The sequence below is a fragment of the Amblyomma americanum genome, chromosome 1, assembly GCF_052857255.1.
Source record: "Amblyomma americanum isolate KBUSLIRL-KWMA chromosome 1, ASM5285725v1, whole genome shotgun sequence".
Classification (NCBI taxonomy): domain Eukaryota; kingdom Metazoa; phylum Arthropoda; class Arachnida; order Ixodida; family Ixodidae; genus Amblyomma; species Amblyomma americanum.
The window spans coordinates 524,609,706-524,633,826 of record NC_135497.1 but is presented as its reverse complement, the minus strand read 5'-3'; the positions used below and the strand labels follow the sequence as shown (position 1 = coordinate 524,633,826).

General features: G+C 45.5%; 1 long non-coding RNA gene across 1 annotated transcript in view; it reads right to left on the bottom strand.

The window, feature by feature from the left end:
• LOC144107331 (uncharacterized) overlaps positions 1-24,121 on the bottom strand; it is a 325,881-nt gene that overhangs the window by 55,690 nt on the left and 246,070 nt on the right. Inside the window, exon 2 of the long non-coding RNA XR_013309257.1 lies at positions 13,128-13,176. This is a non-coding gene — a long non-coding RNA (uncharacterized LOC144107331). The remainder of the gene's footprint in view (positions 1-13,127; positions 13,177-24,121) is intronic.

The following is a 24,121-nucleotide window of genomic DNA, read 5'->3' as shown; positions in this document are numbered from 1 at the left end:
AGAAGGAAGGTGGCTCCGCTCAACATGCAAAAGAATAACTGACTTAAAATTTGCCTGTGGTTAAACCAGGCTGAACCTAATAAAACGAGCGAAACTCTGTTAAGAAGGTTCACCAGTCACAGTGTCCATAGGAAATACATATGAACTTTCAGAAGCTGCAGCGTGTCTACTAAACATGGCTCGATTTTCATGAAGACTGTGGAAGCGTTTTCTTCTTTCTTTATTGAATAGAGGAAATGTTGCAGACAGATGGTATTTTTTAAGTTTCATTTTTTTACAAATCAAAGGTAAATATACAGAAAAATTGCACTTTTAGATATGTTGGTATTTCATGTCATCTCGTGAAAAAACGGAACCAAATATCAGAATTTCGTCCGCAACATTTCCTCCCTTTTTCGTTCTTGATTGTCAAGCCGCAATTTTCATTCACATCGAGCGTAGTATTTGTGTTTTACAGGCTCTGAAAATTGTGGACGTATTTTCTGCAGGAATTTGAAATTCGCGCAAATTTAACGCGCGACGTGGCTCAGTCTGGCGCCAGAATACTTTGTCGCTACTACACTCTACCACCAGCATCTTGGTTGTCTGTGTTCGTGCGCGCAGGTTTTTAATTTATACTTGGACAAACCTGAGCTCTTCCTTTCCTTCTTTCTTGCTTGGGCTATATTCGGAAAGGATTTCTGCGTTTCGTTTTTGCACGAGCTCTTGGCGCGGAAAGGAAGTGGAATGCAAGGCCACACCCAAAATTCGCCCCCCCCCCCCCCGTTCTCCTCCCGGCAGCCACAAAATAAGGCATTGTTAGTGCCAAAACACAGGATGGGGGCTCCCTATTCAGGACAGTGTGGGAGAACAGAATTGTTCCTTGACCAGCGCAAGGACGCAGTGACCAAGGTGTCGATACACGTCAAGAATGAATCTGCAAATAGACCTCATAGGAGAGCCTCGAGCCGATAGCTGCCTGCGCTCACATGAACCCACACGCCTGGTTGTTTGAAAACCGGTCCTGGTACGCACGCCGAGCCGGGTGTCGACGGGTCGGGTCCAGTCAATTCCGCCGCAAGGGGTAGGTGACTCAACTCGACCCTGAACCGATGTGCTTGTGAACGCTGTCGGGTCGAAAAGTAGGTTTATTGAGAGGGAACGGGATAAATGCGAACTTGTTTTCCACGTGCGCCGTCGCACCTCCGTTACAGAGATGGCGTGCCTCAGTTTTCGAGGCTGTTACTGCTTGCTCGACGCTTAGTGTCGCTACACCTGAACCGGTCTCGAATCGCTAAAATCGAGTTCATCAAACATGCAGAGGTTGAGTTGGATTAACCATGCTCAACCCGACCCCCGAATTGACCCGACACTATCAGGTTCATGTACACAGGGCTAATGGCGTAGACTGATTGTCATGACGTTGCGATTAACTTCCTTTCACTGAGGCACTTGCCAATCACCTGCGATTTCACGTTATACTCGCGGACAACTATGTATGCCAGTGCAACAGCCCACATCAAGGGGAGAAACAACCGTCTCCTTCCTTTTTCTGCTCAGCCCCTGCTGCACTGAAACTGCGACGTCATGAGAACCGGTCAAAGCCAACGTTCGGCTTTGGCTCCAAGCTAGTGAAACCAGAATGTGTCGGATCGGCATCGAAACATCGGTTCTCTAACGAATCTCTGGTCGAGCGTCGCTCTTTTTTCCCAAATTCTCCTCACGACCAGGCATATCTCTGCCAGAATGTTCGCGTTATCAGTGCAGGTGCTGTCCACTGTACGCGGGTAAGCATGGTTGCACCTTATCTGCAGAAAGGAGCTCGCGGATTTCCGAGCCCCCTACTCCAGAATAGACATCTCTGTGGTGTAAATAATGTGATGTTAAACGTTCATGGCCTGGCTGGAAAATCATCCAGTTTTGCTCCTGAACCGGTTTCGCATGTGTCAAGCGTTCCCCAACCGTCTTTATTCTCCCAATTAGATACATCTCGGTATGCGCCGCACCTAGTCGCATCTCCTGCACTACGTTTCCAAAAGTCGCACATTTCAATCAGAAAAAACGCTCGGGACGGAAGCTAAATAAATACATACATAAAATATATAATACATAAAAGTATATGATATATAAAATAAATAAACGAACATAAAAATGCAGAGCTCATAATGAGACTTTTTCGGAAAACATAGTAGGTGTGGAATTTTCACTTTCAAACTCCTGACGTCATTACAATTAAGGTGCGCTGCCTTTTTTGTGTTCAGAAAGAGCACACGCGTTTTGCGTGGCTGCAGTGGCCATCTTCTATTAAATTTGAATTTTTATTATTTTTAACAATAAACCACTACTAGCAACTTTGCCCAGAACAGTTGGTAGTCGCTTGTGCAACGACGAAATTCGCGTTCAAAGTCACCACGAATAGCAACAAGACGATCTCAGTGCTTTTGCAAACCACACATCTCACCCTTTTATTCAAGTCTGATTTGTTCAGTGGTGAAATGAGAAGCAGTGAAGGAGACATGAAACGAAGTATTTCAGCAGTAATTTAGTTACTGAACTGACTATCGATCATAAAAGAACTGAAGAATTCGGCAACGCGGATTGCAACAAACGTGCTCGATGGTCATCCTTCAAGATAAGGCGCTAAAAAAAACTACAACCCAGAATAACGTCGAAATAGTTGCGCCTGGCTGCATTCCTTCTAGTTAACGCTGATCGCATCTCGCATAACAAAGTGATATCCCCCCGCGCCAACGGTTTTGAACTCGAACAAACAAGTAGTACAACAGTTTCGCGGCACTCCTTTTGTTAAAGAAGCATCGGCCCGAGGCTTAAACAAAAAGTAAGGTCAACAGCAGCAAAGACAATGCAAAATAAAACTGGCAGTGTAAAAAATGAGAGTGCAAAAAGCTTTCCACAGAGGCCGCGTCATGGAATCGGTGTCCACACTCGTACATGGTCACCAGGCTCGTATTGCGTGTGGCGATGGAGGAATACGCAGAATACGGAAGAGCCGGCCAAAGTGCGGAAGGGGAGGTGTTCCCAAGGTGTGTCAAAATATGACTCACACTCATCTCTTCTGGCTAGTCTAAACCAACACTGCTTCTAACTACAGGCTGTATACCCCACACTATCATTGTAATTGTATTTTCGCAGAAAAGATGCGAGGGAGCTTAGGGTGACTGAAACCGGAAAACGTACATTTCCTTGTGGTAGCTGAGTGGTGGGTTACTGGAAAAAGGTTCATTCTGTGACCACCGCCCTCTGAGACGGGTTATTCTTTTGTGCTTCCGCCTCCCTGCTTTGGCAGGATATACACAGGAAGTTCTCGGCCCTACTTTTTGTTCGCGGAAGAACTAATACTTGCGTGTTGCGGTCGAGGAGATGTCGCGGTAGAATTTACACACCTGGAGGGGTAATAGAAGTTTCCTCCTTTTTGTGGTACTTAAGTGCTGCCATCTATCGACAGAAAAAGTTCAAATCTGAGTTGCCTCGTAGCTGGTGAGCCCTCTAAACACAACCACATGAAGGTAAGCACACGTCATGGCAAACGCCCCGACACGCAACTTCCGGCAGCTGCGAGAGTGCCGTTGCCTCAGCGTACGAAGCGGTGGCGAGGCGCAGCGAGTCACGTAAATCGATAGCTGCGAGGCCAGCGAGCTCCGTCAGCACAACGCTCGCAGCTGTGGCGAGTCGTGGCAATTCACGTGGCATAGCGTGAGAGCCAAGTCTCCGCTCTTTCTGGTTTGAAGGTCAAATTATATAGCCACATGACCTTAAGCTCTGTAAGGAGGAAGTAGAGCTTTTGCTTTAAAAAGTTTTTGTGTTACAACGCTTGACACTGATATTGCGAATATGGTCAGTGCGATGGGAGCAAATAAGTTGTTCAAGAAATGGTTCGCGGCAGGGCACGGACAGCAAGGAAGTTTATAGAATAAAGTAAAGTGCGACATTTTAGGGCAGAATTGTAAAGACTGAGAAGCAGGGTTACTTTTCAAGGCTGATATACTGGCTTTTCGGTTGTAATGAGAAGGAATGAAGCGAGCGGTGTTATTTTGAAGAAGTTGTAGACAATTGCTTACGTTTACAAGAACAGGATCCCATAATTACGATGCGTACTGGAGTTCACGTTTTATTCGCTTTGTAAACAGCGTAAGTTTAAGGAAAGATGGAGCGCAGGCGGTCAACTATGATGTGTATGACAAAAAAGTGTTATCGCGAATTATGCAATCTAAGTCCAATAGTGGTAGCTCTGTAGACTGATTAATTTGAAAGCCATACTGTGATCTCTTTGTTATGTTCACTACAAAAGGTAAACTTTTGTTATTAATCATTTTAAATAGGCTTTTATATTCTATGGGAAAGAGTGATAAGGGTTTATAGTTGTTGACTTCGTGGTGGCGTCTTTCTTTTAAAACACGTAAAGACAGGTTATACTTGCATTTCTGACGAAAATGCGCACGAAAATAACCGAAGATTATAGATACAGGCAATTATCGGGATTACGTTATCAATCATAAATTTCACAGGCCTGACCTCTACACCATTAGCATCACAGGCACAAGAAACCTTAGTCGAAAAGTAGAGACTGCACTTCATTTTTACCTGTGAGTTCTAAGAAGAATGAATTTGTACTTACATCACGACACATTACGAGGAAAATGTGATACAACACTGAAATTCTTTTGAACAAGGCAATCTGCAAAATATGCCAAATATAAATTGCCTACTAGTTGATGGGTTCTCGTAGATGTATTAAATGTTGCTATAATGATGTCCGTGCCATTGGCGAGTTTATTCCAAACTACATCCGTACGTCCTGGACAGGGCGAGAAGAATCACAGGGAGTACATATCCTTCAACCTCATCAGCCCTTTTCGGAAGACGCTGAGTAAAATTTAAAGGCATCAATGGCTGCTTCATTTCTCGAGAATATACGCTTTAATGTGAATCCTTTTTCTTAACTCTCTTAAGATTTGCTTGAGTAATCCATGGCTAACCACTGCCTTTGAATTTCGAACTATGCTTGGAAAAGGAAGCGTTTTTTTTTTTAAATTAAAAGCAAATTTTTCGAAACACTTGTAAGCGATCTCTGGGACCGTGTGCTAGTTTATTTTGAAGATATCTACCTGAAAATCATTTCTACGCACAAAAATAATGAAGAGTGAATATTCAGTGTCCTCCTTTGCACACAACAAAAATTGCACAATTAGTGATTCAAGGAAGATCGCTTTGGAAGGGCGTGTTGTCCGGGCTTGCACAAAATATTTAATGTAACTGTGGGGAATGTAGCCTTCATTAGAAAAGCAGTGTAACATTACGTTTGGTTAAAATAGGTCGTGTGGTGGCGCGAAGCGCCGAGGGACCAGGCGAGACTGCATCGACGGGGTATCAGGAACGCCCCTTTATTCCGATGACTGTCGCTTATATACAGATGACATGAATGATGGGTAGCGCCCCCTATACATACACAACATATTCCGCCTCATAACACAACGCAAAGTAAATAACACAACAATGAACTGAAACTATACACGCTTCACAGCACGTGGCACGCTCGTCTTTCAGTATCAGGCAAACTCGTCCGCATACCGTAGTGGCGGTCGTCTAGTTCGTTGCGGTCGAGCGGAGTATTGCTGGTCAGGCAGCTGAGGCGCAGACTCCGTTGATGTGGCCGGTGCATTTTCGGGACGAGGAGCTCTCTTTTCAGTGTCCTCATTTTGCACCACTTCCGATTTGTCCGTGAATGTAGCAGGAGTCTCTGGTTCCGCCCTGTCACCTACTTGAGTCTCTAGGTCACAGGAAAATCCTTTGTCTGCACCACGTCGCTCTATAACCGTGTCAGCTAATGCTTATGCACCTTCGTCCTCTCCTTTGGCAATTACCGTCAGCTTCGATGCATTCCATTTAGTGCCATTTGCCAACAAAAATGAATGCTTGCCCACTCGTCTCTCTGCTTGCAGCGGCAAGGAAAAGTTGTGCGTCGTCTTCGGTCCGCGTTGTTTTACTTTCACGAAATCTCCTGGTTCAATGGTGGACGTTCTGGCACCGCGTTTTGCATCTGTTTGGTTTGGTTTGGTTTATGGGGGTTTAACGTCAAAAAGCGACTCAGGCTATGAGAGACGCCGTAGTGAAGGATAATGGAAATGTACAGCGCAAATACAGACAAGGACACAAGAAAGAATGACATGGAACACACGAGCGCTGACTTGCAACAAGTTTATTTCGAAATTCGGACCAGTATTTATAGCAAACCAGGCAATCATCACGCATGCGCAGTAGGAGTCAAATGTCTCAAATATAACAGCTCTTTGTTAGTTAGAGCAATAGATGACTTGGCCACGCAGGACTCACCCAACCGGTCTATCAATTCAGCCTCTACTATCTGTCGAGTTAGTTGGCAACGGTGTTTGGCAATCACAGAACAATCTTTGTACACAGGCCAACACACAAAATCTTCATCAGAATCGCTGTCATCATTACCGTTCTTACATTTTCTGCAGTGAGCGTCCAGGAACCCTCCTCGCCGTTCAGTCACATTATTGCAGTGTTCTCAGAGGCGGTCATTCAAACATCTACCGCTTTGCCCTACATACCTCTTTCCACATTTCAAAGGGATGCTGTAGACGATGGACTGCGTACATTCAACGAACTTAGTTCGGTGCTTCTTCTTGCAGTTGTGATTTTTTGAATCAGTGGGCCTGGACAGTCTGCACAATTTTTGTAGCAACTAACAAAGAGCTGTTATATTTGAGACAACATTTTACTCCTACTGCGCATGCGTGATGATTACCTGGTTTTGCTATAAATACTGGTCCGAATTTCTAAATAAACCTGTTGCAAGTCAGCGCTCGTGTGTTCCATGTCATTCTTTCTTGTGTCCTTGTCTGTATTTGCGCTGTACATTTCCATTATGAATCACCAACATGCCCAGTCTGCCACCTTAGCGTAGTGAAGGGCTCCGGAAATTTCTACCACCTGGGGTTCTTTAATGTGCACTGACATCGCAAAGTACACGGGCCTCTAGAATTTCGCCTCCATTGAAATTCGACCGCCGCGGCTCGGATCAAACCCGCGTCTTTCGGGCCGGCAGCCGAGCGCCGTAACCACTCAGCCACCGTGGCGGGGTTTTTCTTCTGTATACCTTTTTGTTCGTTGCTGCTGCTCTCTGACCCGATATTTCAACTTTTGTATGGCAAGTAGAGGTTCGTCGAAAAGTTCTTTTCCTGGAAGGTCAAATACATCCAGACTTGTCCTCGGTCTTTTTCCTTGTAGCAAGAACGCCGGTGACGCACCTGTAGCTGCATGCGGGGTGGCCCTATACACACCCAGGTACTCGCAGATTGCCTCCTTCAACGGTGTCCGTTCCAACGCCGCGACCTGTATACATACCTTCAGCACGCGGTTAAACCGCTCAATCTGCCCATTGCTTTGTGGGTAGTACAATGTTGTAACGCAGTGCTCAATCCCTCGGTCCTGCAAAACCTGCTCAAAACATGTAGACATGAACTGACGCCCATTGTCCGTCACGATGCTTTTCGGGTACCCTTCCCTTGCAAACAGTTCCAGGAGTACTTTTATAACAACCTGTGTAGTTATCCTGGACCCGAATGCCACCTCTGGCCACTTGCTGTGGTAATCAATCACAGTTAGCGGAAATCTTCACTATGGAGGTGCTTGCTCCATCGGTCCGACGATGTCAATTCCAAGCTTTTCCCAGGGCTTCTCTGGCCCCTCCACTGGTTGCAAAGGAGGCGTCACCGATTTTGCCGATTTATCTGATGCTTTACAAACCACACAGTTCCTAATCACGGCTTCAACTTCATTGTCCATTCCGGGCCACCAGTACTGTTCCCTCAATCTTTATTTTGTTCGCACAATGCCTGGATGCGATTCGTGTGCCATCATGACTAATCTAGAAGTGAGTGCCGCAGGGGGTACGACTCGTTCAGCCCGAAACAGTAGGCCATCTACCACTGAAAGCTCTCCTTGAATGCGAAAATACAGCCTTAGTTTTCCGGCTAAACAATTATTTTCCGGCCATCTAGACATAACGTACCCTGCTACCTCGTTTAGCAGCGGATCATCAGCTGTTGCTGCTTATAGTTCACTCTGTTATCAGGCTGGAAACTGCAGCGACCACCTCTTCCACAGCTTCGTCCTCAGTCAACCTCAGAGGCAACAGAGAAAGTGCGTCCGAGACGAGATTGGTTTGTCCTATTGTATATTGCACTGTATAAATGTATCGCAACAACCTAGCACACCAGCGTTCAATACGCAGTGGACGTCGTCCAACCCCGTTTGTTGACAGCCGTGTTACCAATGCTTGATGGTCAGTCCGTAACACGAACCTGCGGCCCCAGAGATATATATGCCAATGTTCAAATGCCCCAATAAACATGGAAGCGCCTCTCGTTCCCGGTAGAGTACTTGCGTTCTTGTGTATTTAGTGCCCTGGAAGCGAATGCCATTGTTGGCACTTCGCCGTCAACTACCTGCTGCAGCACAGCTCCAAGCCCATATGCAGATGCATCAGCTGTCACCTGTACAGGCAAAGACACGTCGAACATAGCCACCACTCCACATGCTGACAGCATCTCCTTGACCTTAAGAAAACTTTGCTCTGCGTCCTGGTCCCACACGAACTCTTGGCCCTTTCGGAGAAGTTTTCGCAATGGTTCCACCACTTCTGCATAATGTGGAAGAAAATGGGAGGAATAACCTACGAGCCCAAGGAATGAATGCAACGCCACTGAATCCGTCGGCGCTGGTGCCTTAAGTATAGCATCCACCTTTGATTTGAGTGGGCCGAGACCACGTGCACTCACATGGTGACCTAGAAATAACAGTTCCTGGGCCGCGAAAAGGCATTTATGATTCAGCTGCAGCCCAGCGCTGGCGATCCGGTCCAATACCTCGTGGAAGTTACGGTCGTGCTCGTTCTTGGTCTCTCCGAAGACTATGATGTCATCTATATAGAACAATACACCCTTGCAGCCTTTCAAAATTTCTTGTATCATTCGCTGAAAGGCGGCTGGGGCTGATGCGAGACCGAAACACACCATGCGAAACCGAAATAATCCTTCATGCGTGATAAACGTCGTTATTTCACGACTCTCTTCTGCTAATTGCACTTAGTGATAGGCTGAGTCAAGGTCTAATTTCGAAAACATTGTTGCTCCACTCAACGCATGCAACAGTTCCTCTGTGTGGTAAAGGAAACCCATCAACAACCACTGCTTTGTTGGGCTCGCACAAATCAACACAAAAGCGAATACTGCCATCCTTCTGTACAACTACAAAATTAGACACCCATTCTGCAGCATTAACCTTTTCTGTAATGCCGGCTTCTAGCAATCTTGCCAGTTCAGCTGCTACTTTCTCCTGTAAGGTCAGGGGCAAGCGTCGCAGTTTAGCCGCTACTGGTTTGACATCTGGGCGCAGCTTCACAGAGTGCACAAAGTCCTTCACTAGTCCCAACTTATTCGCAAAAAGAAAGGAAAACTCACACAACTCGGGAGGGAGCGACGGGGAGCTGGCCGTGACCTGCAGGCACTCCAGTGCCGAAACATCGATATGCAACTGTAGCTGTTGCACAGCATCCAGTCCCAGCAATGCCATGCCTTGAGAACAACAACTCTGGCTACAAAATACCCCACTGCAAGAATTTCCTTCTGTGCAAAAACCCGCAATGTTGCAGTAGTTGAAGCCAAAGGAAACCTGCAGGCGAACTTGGCCCGATAAAGGTGTTCTGGCAAAACACACAGACGACGCAGAATCTACCACCAGTTGCAACTGCTAGCTCTCAATGACGACATCGGCGACCAGGGACATTCGTTCCGCTTGTCTGACAGCCAGCACGGTCAGCCCATCCTCTTCACAGGAGCCGTCGTTTTGAATTACTTGTACATCCCGCTCCACCGACCTAGCGCAGACCGCTTGAAAATGTCCGATTTTATGGCATCTGGAACAACGTTTCCCTCACGCTCTGCAATCTTGTGAATTTGTCAGGTGCCTTGTAGAGCCGCAGCGGTAACATTTTCGCACCCGCGGCATTCTCGAGTCGTTTTGTTGCCCCCCTCCTTTCGAAACATGATGCACCATGTCCGGTTGTAGTGGCCCTTGATCATAGACCTGAGCATCTTCCGCTGCCTGCGCGTACGTTTGCAGAATTTCCACCGCCTCGTTCAACGTAAGTTTTTACCCCTTCGCGAGCAGTTTCTGTCGCATCTCAGTGCTTCGCACTGTCAACAACCTTGTCCCGTAGAGCCGCCTCCAAGAAATCCCCGAAGTCGCACGTCTTTGCTAACTGACGGAGCGCACTGACGTATGCTCGTATCGGCTCATTTGGTAACTGTCTCCTTAACGTAAATCGATGCCACTAGACTAATACGTTCACGGTACTTGAAAAATGATGCTCCAGTAAGCCAAGTGCCTTGGTATAACAATTCTCTTCACTTGCCTCTACCTTGTCCTTTTCTTTGGCTGGCGTTGGCGTCTGTGCTGGCTCCGGACCCAAAGTGCGGAAAACACGGCGTCCTTCAATCCCCAGGCATTGTAGCAGAATGGCCTTTTTCCACTGGGGCGATTGCTTTTCCACACCGTCGCTTGCAGAAAATTGGTGAAATCACGCCACTCCTCCCAGGGATTCGTCGCGTCCCCGGCCGTCTCAAGAAAAAGCGATAATGGCGGCAATCCGGCCGCTTCCATCTCGTAGGTGACGCCCCTTGGACGAACCGCGGCAGCAGAAAAACCTAGTCAGGCCAAACGCTTCTTTGCTATGTTCGTCGACTGCGCCAGTATGTGGTGGCGCGAAGCGCCGAGGGACCAGGCGAGACTACATCGATGGGGTATCGGGAACGCCCCTTTATTCTGATGACTGTCGCTTATATACAGATGAGATGAATGATGGGTAGCGCCCCCTGTATATACACAATAGGTCGCATCGCACCTAGTTTTACTGACCCCTTTGAGGCACTGCAGTTTTGTAGTTGCTTTAAGGCACATTTTTCTCTTTTCCAATATTAATTGCCGACTAGACCTTATGTTAGCGCGAGAGTTATATTTTATGAATATAATTTCTTCTTCAAATTCGTGATAACGAAGAAAACGCAGTGCTTATGCGATTCTGCCACCAGATTCTGGCTAGGACGGCCCGTTATCTTGGGACATCTCGCCTTGGTTTCTCACGGAGGACAAGACCCGCTTTTCGACAACATATGTGGTGGCTTGCGAATAAAGGCCAAAATATAGGTGATCACTTTCCACGCTTTAAATTCGGACGATGTTTTAACAGCTCTCCTTTCTGCACTCAATAGAGAAGAGTTCAACGGTACAAGTTGCCTATACAAGTTACCTACGCTTCGTTTTATGGTTTTAATGACATAAACCGTGAGATGCCAGACACTACGGCAGTTCACGAATTAATAGGTAGTGGGACTCAAAGAACAAGAAAATGTAAAAAACTCATTTTTATACACACAAACAGAAACCGTATTAAGCATTTCCTCATCAGTGCACACGCCTAATGAGTGATGTTGATGATGCGATAAAACGGGCAGCTTTACTAGAAACTGATCCACTCATGCAAGGTACGTTAAACTCGGAAATGTGCCATAAAAAGGGAACGTAAGCCATGCAACAGTACAAGTTGCCTATACAAGTTACCTACACTTTGTTCTATGATTTTAATAATCTAAAAGGTGAGATGCCAGACGCTACGACAGTGAACGAATTAATAGGTACTGGGAAGCAAAGAACAAGAAAAAGTAAAAACTAATTTTTTATACACACAAACAGAAACCGTATTTAGCATTTCCTCATGAGCCCATACGCCTAATAAGTGATTTCGATGACGCGATAAAACGAGCAGCTTTACTAGAAACTGATCCACTCATGCATGTTACGTGAAACTGGGAAAGGTGCCATAAAATGGGAACGTATGGCGTGAAGCCATTGTATGGTATACACGAGGATCTTACTGGTCTCTTCAGAAGTTATAAGCGCCTATTAAGGATTCCATGTTATTAGGGATTTGTTAGCGATATATTCGGCGTGAAGTTTTCAGGCTCATCCTTTGGGTCCGATATTATGCGATATCAGCAGAAAAATGAATACCTCAAATTTATGCCATTTATCATACCTACTTTCGGATACAATGTTAAAAATTAATTAGCGCTGTTCATATTTCAGATGTCGCTCTCTCGCTTGAGAATTTTGCCATTTTTACCCCATAGTCCGAGTTGTTTAAAGTTCTAAAGAAGACCTTGAACCAACTTGCAGGCCCAGAATGTTAAACATTTTCCCCTAACGAGTGCCTCCATATTTCATTGCTACATTAGTCGATAAATGACAGACAAAACTATTTCCCAGATTTTCTTCAAAATTTCTTCACAGATTGCTCACAAACAGACCACCAATTTCGACATCGAAAGCACGGGCTACTGAGGACAGGTTAACATCAAACCCTGTATGCGAGCTCCATGTAACAGTGAGTACATCGCTAGAAAACGGCGTGAACACCATACGTCGCGAATTTACGAAGCCGTGTAATAAAGCTTTAAATTACAATAGACGGAAGTGACAAGCTGTGAACCCTATTTACCCTGCAGCGATGAGAAGAGATAGACGACGTGGAAAGAAGTCATACACTAAAGTTTGTTTATGGTTCATTTCCGCTGTTCATGTACGACACCTTCCCTGTAAATTTGCGTCGACAAACCATTCTGTCGCAGAGATTTACTATCGCATGCACATGAAGAAGTCAGCTGCAAATAATGCGCAATAATTGGATTACATTAATGAATGTAAAGTTTAAATAATAGAGGACCTAGCATGGACCACTGAAGTCTATCCTTTATATAACCTAGTTACGTTATGAATAAAATAACTATTTTAGTTATTAGTTAAATCAATAGTTAACACAGCTTCTTGAATCTCGAGGCTCTAGAAATATAAGGCAGAGTGACTCAGCCGAGTAATTCAAAAACGTATCAGGGGTTTAATTGTTATTCCGTCAGCTAGCGGGCTAGGTTCTAGTCTACAATTTGTCAATATCACGGGCATAATGCGCAAAACACGTGCCCGCTTTATACTCGACATGTATTAACAACAGTAAGTGAAACTGAGTGGAAAAGACAGATGATACTTACGTGAAAGACAGAGAAACAGGACTGCGACAAGAGCGAGCTTCAAGGATTCCTGAAAACAATAAAAACAAAAATACAATCAATTGAAAGTGAAGAGGCTCATCTGCTATGAGAGGAATTAAAGTACTTGTGAACAGTACCTAAAATTGACACTTTAGCGGAAGGAGACAGTACTATACACATCGTAAACTCAACCTCAGATTTGCGCTTAAAAGGGCAGCAACGACGGCCACAACTCAACTAGACGGCACAAAATCGGTATCAAGTATTACATTGAAAAGCACAAAAATAGGCTTGAATTGTGGGGACACGTAAACTGGATGAATTAGAAACCTCATTGCCGTCAGTGATTGCTGCAAGCTTCAGAAGTTATTGGCCAGAAGCTTCTGTATTGGATACAAAAAAATGGATTACAGATGTTTACAATAATGAGTTGTGCATAGGCAGTGAAGTAAATAACCAAAAACAAAAATGGGTTTCCTATTATTCAGTGACGGAAAGCATCGCAAACCAGCATAAACCTAAACCTCAGATATCTTCTGCCCAAGTAGGGGTTATAAAGAAACCCTATAATGTCAATGATGCTGCGCTCCAAGAACATTCAGTCCAAGACAGCTTCTCAGCAGGGTTACATGGTTTGCTACACAAAAGCGTAACTGATAGTGCAATTAGGAGCTTTTATTTTGTGCAACGGCAATCACTACAGTGAGCGAGTGAAGACCTCAAGTGTCAGGACCCTGCAATATGCAGGGTGCCCCAGCTAACTGTAGTCAGGGTTTAAAAATATGCTGCCCCACTCTATGACGACGCGACCAAATGCATGTTGCTGGCTATTGTATGGAGCAACTCACTATTTTTGTATCGTGCGCAATGGCGTAATTATTCGACATTAATTAACCAACTTCGTACGCAGCGGAGCTAGGAGAAAAATCTAATGGGAAAGCTGTAGACCTGTCCGCGAAACATCCCACTGAAAAGTTTCAAACTTTACATCTATTCTGCGTTTTTTTTCGTTCTCTGCAGATGCTTGCGAAATACAAAAATATACCACCTGACTTGTTTGCTTGCGCGCCACGATTAGAAGTGCTCACAAACGGTCTGTCCAACAAACAAACAGCTAATTAAGAACGGTGTGCTGCTGCCTAAAGGGTGAGAGGGCTGCGACGCAGGCGCTGGCTGAGCGATTACGCGAGCGCAAGCAATAAGAACTGTGTCTGCTGGTCGCTATCCTCGAGCGCCGCAAGGGAAGCATACTGCTGGGGTAAATATCTCAGCCAGCTGCTGCGTCGCTGCACTGTCACCTTTCGTGCAGCAGCACACTGGGCTAAATGATTTGTTCGTTCCTACACGGAACGTGTGAGAGCACTGTTATCGCGACGCGCAAGCGGCATGTCACGTGGTATTTTTTTTTTGTATTTCGCGGGCCTCTGCAGTGAGCGAAAAGAGATTATACGTAATATAAGAAAAGTTAAAAACTTTTCAATGCGTCCTTTTAGGAACAGTTCTACAACTTTCTAATTGGCCTTTTTCGCCTATGTTCTTTGCTTGCGAAGTTGGTTAGTTAACCTCAACTAATTATGCAATTAAGCACAACACAAAAATAGTGTGACTTGCTCAATACAGCAACCAGCAGCATGCATTTGGTCGATTCGCTTCAGAGTGCCTCGGCGTATTTTAATCCCTGGCTAAATTTATCGGGGACACCCTGTATTCATTCCTCGGGCTGCATACTGTCCAGGGTATGATTACTTATGTACAAAACAAATATCGGAAGTGCAGTATTCAAAGCCGAGAACGCTAAAAAAACATTAATTGAAAATAAATGAAAATGTGCTGTACTATCCGGAACAAAAGTTACTGACACCCTCTCAAAGTTTTCTTCCGTGCCGCACGGGATGCTGATGCCACCTGACGATGCACTACTGGTATCGAGACCGGCACAGTGCACCGATCACGTCACCAGGAGTGCATCGTCAGGTTACAAGCCGTGCGGCACGACTCCGAGCTTGGAGGGGGGTCAGTTACTTTTGTCCCCGATAGTACATAAAAAGAACCTTTGCGCCCAGACAAAACAGATTCGACATCCGAGATATTTCCACATTAGGTCGAGTGTGCAGCAGGCGTATAAGATAAAGGCAGAGGACAAATGGTGAGTATAGGGCCGTAAATAGAAAGTTCAACATGCCACGTATGAAAACCTTCGCAGTGAAAAAGTGGCGCAATCACAAAGCGCTATATCTCTGCTCCTTGTCGATATTGCCAACTGGCCCCAGTATAAAAGCCGGTTCACGTAACTTGAGCCCGGGCTTTAATACAAACTGGTGCATTGCAGCCAACGACGTATTGTTTGTCGTCGTGTGGCGCAGCAAACAGTATATTTTTTAAAAATTGTGAGCGATGATTTATAGCTAATTGTGGAAAATATAGGTGTTGAATTTGTGCCCAAGCTCGTTTCCACGATGTTCTAGAGAGGATATTTGTTTTATTTATTTATTACATACCCACAGCGTCATGTGACATTGCAGAAGCGATGAAAGCAGGAAATGGAGTTAAAAGCAAATAGGCATGCATCCGAAAATACAATCATACAAGTATAGAGGGAACATTTTTACAACCATTGAAGAAACAAGGGCTTAATTACAATGCCCATTCCGCAAAGAGAGAAAAAATACATCGGAGGTAGCTATAGCAGGTGGGAGTTTACTCTATTCGCGAATTGTTTTGGGGAAGAAGGACATCTTGAAGAAGTTCCTTTTACATCTGATCTCTTTAATTTGATAAGCATAATTAGGACGCGGTGAGACGTAGTCTGGATGACGCCGATAATGCTCCTGATTAATACCAGTTTTAGTGTGAAATACACTGTGGAAAATTTTTTATCTAAGATCCTTCGCTGCTGGAGTGATTCCCATCCAAGGTTATTCTTTGCAGCGGAGACACTAAAATTCCTGGAATAATTGGCATTCAAAAATTGCACCGGCAAATTCTTGATCATTTCAATCTTGTGAGTGTATACATGCAGCCATAGGTCGCAGACACAAGAGGAATATTCTGGCACCGCTGAAATTTTAGTTTTATACTAGTGCTCTTTAGCGTTAGGCGGTAAATTGTTCACATTTCTGCGAAGAAATCTCAGCACTCTGGATGCGTCGCTTGCAATGCAATCTATATGGTGACGCCAGGATAAATTTGCAGTAAACACCAAGATATTTATGTTGGAAACTTTTAATAGTGTTTCGGCGTTAATACTGTATGCAAACTCAAGATAATTTTTTTCCTAGTGAAACATACGTACACAGATTTTTTCACGTTAAAACCCATTCGCCAAGTATTGCAACAGTTAGTGGGAACAATTCTGCAGGGCACCGAAATCGTCAGAAGTATGAATGACCCTGTGTAGGACAAAGTCGTCTGGAAACAATGGCCTTTTTGAAGAAATGACGCAACATACGTCATTCATATAGGTTAAAAAGAGGATTGGCCCCAGAATCGACTCCTGAGGTGCACTAAATGATAGGCCTGCCCGATCAGACTGCGCTCCATTGAACGCTACTATCTGGGGTCTCAAATGTAAATATTCTTTCATCCAGGCAATAACTGAGCAATTTATTTTTGCAGCGACGTACCTTCGTTGTGATCCGGCATTCCGGCATATTCAGTAGCATCTCGTCAATGCGAACATGGTTAAGACGAATTCCCTGATAATATGAAAGATGTGAGACCATTTGGTTGGTTTCCCTTGCTCAATGTAAAAAAGTTGAAAAGGAGGTGACTGAGGTGTATCACATTGCGAAGGCACGTAACACGAGTCACCTGCCTTCGCAGTTGGTAGTCAGCGCCCGTCCTGTCTTCGGTGTCTCTGCTATATTCCGTGCCGTTTTTTGCGCTGCCCTCTTACGAGTCAAGTATGAACCCACTAGCCTACACACAAATTTTAATTTTTAAAAATTCCCTTAAGATAAACTGTTTCGCGTGTTTTTCGGTCAAGACAAACTTTTTCAGTCACCGCGAACCCACGGCAATCCCGCCTAATCACACTCACGGAGCATTCGCGCTGCTCTGCCAAGCAAAGAAAATATATATATATATGTAAAGCTTGTGCGAAAAAATAGGCGCACCCCTCTAGGTCACTTTTGCGCATTTGGCCGCAAACTGTCGGGAAGCCATCATGCGCGAATCAATATCTTGAGGTAAAGCTTTCTTGTCGGTACGGAAAAAGGGGCACTATCGCCACTTCGCTGGTACAGAGATCTGACATGGACACAATTTTGACATCGTCAGCTTAGCGTGCAACGTGCTCACTCCAACAGACTAAAATGCAAGTAGTGCATCAGCTAACTGACTTAAAAAATTGGGGCTTAAAAAATTGGCCGACAATTCCGCTTCTGGGTAATGCGATTTTTGAGTGCGGCGGCTGCGGTATTTCGACCATAGGCGACCGCAGACGGGACACGTAATGCCCAATGGAGGAGGACGGGGGTTTAGGCTACGGCAGCGCGCATAGCGATCAATCACCATCGAGTTTACGGCTCAGCCTCTCCTCAGGCGAATTCTCATTGCAAACACATTCAAATAATATTACGGCTTTAGTCAAGTGACAACGGAGCAAGCAAGGGTGTCAGCTCAAGCTGATGTGATCCGTCTACATTAAATTTGCCGCCTGACAGAGGGCTGTTGCAGTTGCTTGGAACTCCGCTGGGTCTCCAGCGTGAAAGAGTACCATATTCGCGGTCTCTCCTCTTCTTCAGATTACCTAAACTTTGAGGAATTGATCATCAATCGCGTGAATAGCAGCTCCAGTAACACGCCACATTGCACACAATTTGCTCTTACGCTGCAGCGTTTAACAGAAAATGTCACACATCGCTGTTTTAGTACACATGGCGGCCAACGAGAGAAGGACGATTCCGCATACGATAAATAAAACGGTGCGGCAAAATGCTACCGGCAACGGCCGGCACAATTGCTCTTGAACATGATAATTCGTTAAGGAGTTCAATCACGCCCACTGTGAGGAAAGTGGAGAGACGATCCCCGTCCGCCGAAGGCGGTATCTCATTAATCAAGCCGTTAACGCGTGAATACGAGCCTGTGTATCGCTGTCGAAAAACCGAACACGAAAATTCCGGAAGCGGGCGGCGGCGCCGAGAAAAAATTAAGAGCCACAGCTGGAGTCGGACTGCGTCTCACTGAATTGTAGAGAGGGCTCGAACCCATCTCGAACCGTTAGTCCGCCAAGGTCGCGGCGAGACGAGGATGACAGCCGACAGCTGAGACGCTGTAGCGGGCGGAGAAGGAAGAAACAGGCTTAATGACCAAAAGGTGGTGCTGGCTGAGCTGGTATTTTGAGTCCCCTGTCCAGGACCCCAGTGGCTTTAGCCGAGGAGTGTACCAGTCGGATGAGCGCTCGCTGTCTCTTCAAGGTAACGCTTGTCAGTTGTACCTTCCACTGCTAGGATGACGCGTCTGACCCCTGCAAATGTTGCGGTTTTGCCTGGCACCCCCATTATATATGAAAGTTCCGGACTAGCGCTGCACCAATGGCAGGTGTTCTGGTATTTGGTGGGATGGATTTTGTGGCACCTTGAATGGTTCGGAAAAGTATTTTTTTTAATTGGCAGGCAGGCGTTGGCTCCCTCTGCCGTGAGGCGCCTAAGTGGTGATGGACAAGTGCGAAGGTCGAGCCGTTGGGTCTGAAGGCGTTCTTAAAACGTGTAGATTGGGGTACAAGGTGGTGAGTAGGCAGCTCAGCTCGGTTGGTAATATCGGGAGCTAATACGTAAACCCTCTTGTTCCCCTCCACGCCTTCGCGGCCTGAAGTCCAGGTAATGAGATAATGTTCGGTGAGACGGGGCCCAAGATGATCCTCACTCCAGTCGGTGGTCGGCCTGTCAAGTAATCGCGGCAGGCTTGTTGAAAGTCCGTGAAAATGTGCGAAGGGGCACCAACGTTGTGAAAATGCCTAATAGCCAGTGCCACTGCAGTGACCAATGCTGTAGCTGGGAATTCGGCCAGTATAGAGTCTGTTAGAACCTGGCTGAACCTGTTGTTCATGGCCGCTACCGCGAAAGCGTCAGCATCCGGGTAGGCTCTCACGTCAACATACACTGCCTCGGTGTCTCTTTTGAGCTTTTTGAGCACGAGTCGAAGCCTGAACAAGCGGCGACCTGCCTTCAGCTCGCGGTGCACATTCTTTGCTGATGAAGCTCCTGAATGTGGTGTCGGATTCTATGCGAGAGTGATTGCTTGGATCATTAAAACTTCTTTTTGGGCGATTTGCTGCATAACGATTTCGTAAAACGTTATACCGCAAACATGGTTAATCATGACGAAACAGCAAACATACATAGGCGCTATCTGACACCTGATTTCATTGCCGGAAGGTGACATCTTATTTAAGGCTGCGTGATGCGCGAAAACGATGGGAAAAAAACATAACGATTGATGACACAACCAACATAGCAGAACTCATGCGCAGGTAAGCAAAAGCATAGTACATCATATCATGTGTCTCATAGCTTTTCTTTGCGTTTCGTCAATAGTTAGCCTCTTCTAGAAAATTAAACGCAGCGATAAAGAGAGATAGAGACCGGGTGCTCCAAGTTTCTTTATGTGATATAGGCTCCTAAATTAATCCGCGCCGTCTTGACTGTGCTCTTGCCAAGCGTCTTTGTCCCTTCGGATCGTGCCACACATCTTTGGCACTTACTGCCGTCCACAAATGAGTGTGCGTACTTGTCATCTAGATTTATTTAATTTTAGAGCGAGTTCTCCTAAACGGCCATTGACGCAACGCCCGCTTGGGAAGACATAAAACGTTAGGTGCGTGTTTTTTTCGGACCTAGTGAAACCGCCGGGGGGGAATGTCAGAAGGCTGTGCAGATTAAAGCGTTCGGAACCCTGGCGAAAGTCCGTCATTTTCAGGACTGGCTGCGCTTAGATATATTAAAAGACCACCCTGAACGGCGCACGTTCAGGAAGCTTGCATCACTCGAGCGACTTGCGGCATAGCTCACGGAGTGCGGGTGGAAATGTTTCTTGATCCGACTGCTCTTTTGGCTAGGAAGCAAGATTACAAGACGCAAGGCAAAAGAAATGTAGTCGTCCTGGGGATGCTTCTGTGCCGCCTGAGGATATATCGCGTCTCCTACAGAAGCGTCCTAAGTTTGGTGTGCAACCCGGTGTTCCAGCGCATGAACAAATAAACCGAAAAGTGATCCTGCCAGAGAAAGATGAAGGCCGGGTGCGGACTGCTGCAGGACGTCACGCCGAAAGATGTAGACTTGCACAGTGACAGTGTGTTAAAAGGGTGCGGTTTCGTACTCCAACAGCAATAACGTGATGCTTCAAGTATGGCCGCCGCGGTGGCTTAGTGGTTATGGCGCTCGGCTGCTAGCCCGGAAGACGCGGGTTCGATCCCGGCCGCGGCGGTCGAATTTCGATGGAGGCGAAATTCTAGAGGCCCATGTACTGAGCGATGTCAGTGCACGTTAAAGAGCCCCAGGTGGTCGAAATTTCCGGAGGTCTTCACTACGGCGTCGCTCATAGCCTGAGTCACTTTGGGACGTTAAACCCTCATAAACCAACCATAAACAAAGCTTCTTCAAGCTAATAAGGATGGTTGGTTTGTAGTTTTACCCAATAGATTTCGCTTTGAGAATGCAGTGAATAAGAATTTTGTCGCTGTTAAGAAAAGGGAAGTAAGAGTAAAGACAAAGTTCTTTGGCTTTTGTCAGAGATTAGACCTGAGCACACTTGCAAGGGACGTCACTAATAGTAGAGGTAATAGCTTATGTCGTTTCCTTACAGCCAAGACCCACCAACCGGAAATTGCGTTCAGAACATTTTTTAGCCAATAGGGTTCGTGGCAAAATGCGCCAGCCAATTCTTTTTGAAACAAAGGTTAATAACCTTGTTTTGAACGACCCCTTCCTCACCAAAAAGTGAAGTTATGTCGCAGTTTCTTCAGTACAACGAATATATTTGCTACTGTGTTTCTGTAGACATGCAAGACTTGTTTAATTCCGTGCCTCAAGATCACCTTTTGTTTTCTGTTAACGAAAGAACATAAGAAAACAACGATGTGTCTTGCCAGACAGCAGCAGGAATGTCAGCCGGTAATTTTATAGCATTATTGCAGTTTCAATTGAGTTCTACTTTTATTCCTTTTTATAGCCAGCCATTTTTGCAACACAATGGTATCTGAATTGGGTCATGTGTAGCTCCTATTTTTTGTTGCATTTTTTAGGTAAGATAATGAAGCTTTTGGAATGGAGTATTAATAGTAGGTCGTTTTTAAAGGTTCTTAGGTATGTTAACGATTCTTTAGTACCTTTAACGAAGAAGACCAGCCTCACCTACACCTCTACAGCAGAAGCAGTTTTAGCTACTTTTAACAAACTGGGTGTTGGATTGAGTTTTACCCATGACCTACCCTACATTTCTTTTCAACAGTTTTAGATCATAAACTAACGTTTTGTGAAGAACATGTTTGCCGGGGCTATTACAAATGAAGTTGTCGCAGTACAATTCGGCACACTCCAAGGCAATTCAAAGCAGCGTAGCGTCGCTGTGTATGGAATCTGCTCTCCGGAAATAGTGTCCACATCGAAATCCTCATAGTTTGATTAATAAGATAAGCCGGCTTTCTGCTGCATGATTTTTTTCCTATTGTGTCCCGATTGCCATGGCTAACACCCTCCGTCAAAGTTTTAAACAGAGAATGGGAAGGAAAACAGCAGAAGATCACAAAATGCCCCTAGGCTGAGGTTGTGCCCTACATCTTCCAAATCTCGCAAAAAATAAAAAAAGAGGCAAGCAAGCACTGCGTGCCTGTTCTTTTCTCGGTTCCCAACACACTGGGAAAATGGTCTCCACGCATTTGCAATGCTAAAAAACATGGATGTATAAAAATCATAAAACACTATTTTTAAAGTGTTCCACTGGAGTGGCACACTTTCTTTCCAAGTCACGTGCGGAGTTTTTTAGCGGCCAAACTGGCCGTTGTGTCAAATACCGCTTAGGAGAGCATGCCCTAAATTTAAAAAAAACCTAGATGACAAGTACGCACACTTACTTGCGCACGTCAGTAAGTTCGAAGTGTGTGTGGCAGTGTTAAAAGGGGAAAAAGACTCTTAGCAATAGTACAGACAAGACGGCGCGGATTAGTTTAGAAGCCTATTACACGAATAAATTTCCCAATGAGCGCTTCGAGAGAGAGAGAGAGAGTCAGAAAGGCAGGGAGGTTAACTAGGCTGCGCCCGGTATGCTACCCTACACGTGGGAAGGGGAACGAAGGGAGAGATAGAGAGAGGAGAGAAGAGAGGGATATGATCACTTTTCCACGTGTCCCTTATCCGTTACTTGCAGGGTTGTTCGCTTCGAAAAGTCACGAAAATAAATGCTGTAGAGACGAGCGGGCGAAAAGCAGACGGGATGAAATCAAATCAAATCAAATCGTTTTATTTTCACCAGACATTTACTGGTTGGAGCACCTGAGCTAAAAGCTGCTCAAGGCACCTTTATTATGCCCAGGTGACCATTTCAAGGTAAGTGTGGTGAACGGGGAAACACTTCTTTCTAGACACTTCGAAATAAACAGAGAAGAACAACGAAACCGACGTGCTCACACGTGCGCGACTCAAGCGCTCAAAAAGCAAGATATCTAGTGTATGAAAACATTATAGTTCCAATAAAGAAACCGTGCAATCAAACACGGCAGTCAGATCATTAAGCCATATAAGGCGTATTTCTCATACGAAACAGTCGGAACTACTTGAAATGGCAGACACTTGTCATTTGTACACTATTTATAAAACACCACAGCACACATGTAAATTCTAAAACTGGGAACAAAGTACAGCAAAGAAGTGCACTGGTGCAATGCTCCCTTTGCGCGTCGTCTGCTAGCCAGGAAGCACCTAAAGGGAATCACGCTGACGACACCGGCTTTTCTGCGACATGAACTCCTTAACGCTGTCGTGTTAAAATGTTTAAAATGTGTGGAATTAAAACGGCACGTTCAACCTCTGATCACCTTTTCAATCGTGTTTATTGTTGAGACTAAGACGGCTTCTTTCTGTTCTAAAGTAACACTTATGTTTTGACCAATCGGCTAATACACCATAGGTAACATATTATAAGTGGACAAGACAGTTTAATCCCAAACAACAAAACGAGACGATCTTAGCGGTCGAAAGCTGAGAACAAGCGCACGTAAATTTCACTTTGAAGGTGACATAACTGTCCTTTTATTACTCGCTTTTCTTCCTAATCCAGGACCTACTAAACTTTTGCATTGATGTTCACATTTCGGTTGTCTTGTTCGTCTTTCATTTCTTATTGATATTATGAACCATGCAGCTAGCACCGCCAAATATATGTTCAATGAAGGAGCAGCCCGCTAATCTCGCTTGGTGCCTGGTCCTCTCTGCACACAGACCGCGTCGTTCTGAGCCCTCGTCTGCGTGTATCCGTGAGCATGACTCGAGGGGGCCCCGCCGACGACAAACGAACCCACGAGGTGGCCGGTATGCAGACGGCACGGCATGCGTGGCATACGTGAGAAGCGCATACTGTACGGTGTTATTTGAATGTTTGTGCTGCGTGGGTGTAGGGTAGGCGATGAACTGTCTTGTCGTTGGCTGTAAACTAGGACATGACGAAGGAGAGATGTTTACACGGCAGTGAAGAGCCGTTCTGCCACCGAAGCTTATCTACTAACCTGAGGGGCGGAAATTTCCTAAATACGCACACTATGTGGTTGTGCGATGCTAGTGCACATTAAAGAACCTCAGGTAGCGAAATTAATCTGGAGCCCTCCAGTACGCCCTCTCTGTTAGCTCATCTGCAGATGCTGGAAGTTGACCCTGACATACCTTACCCCTTTTCTGATGCAGTACTAATGCTCACTACAAGGCCATCTATAGGACGCGGGAGAAAAGACTTAAAGAAGAGACAAGAAACACATCTTCATGGTGAGCGTGCACATACAGGAG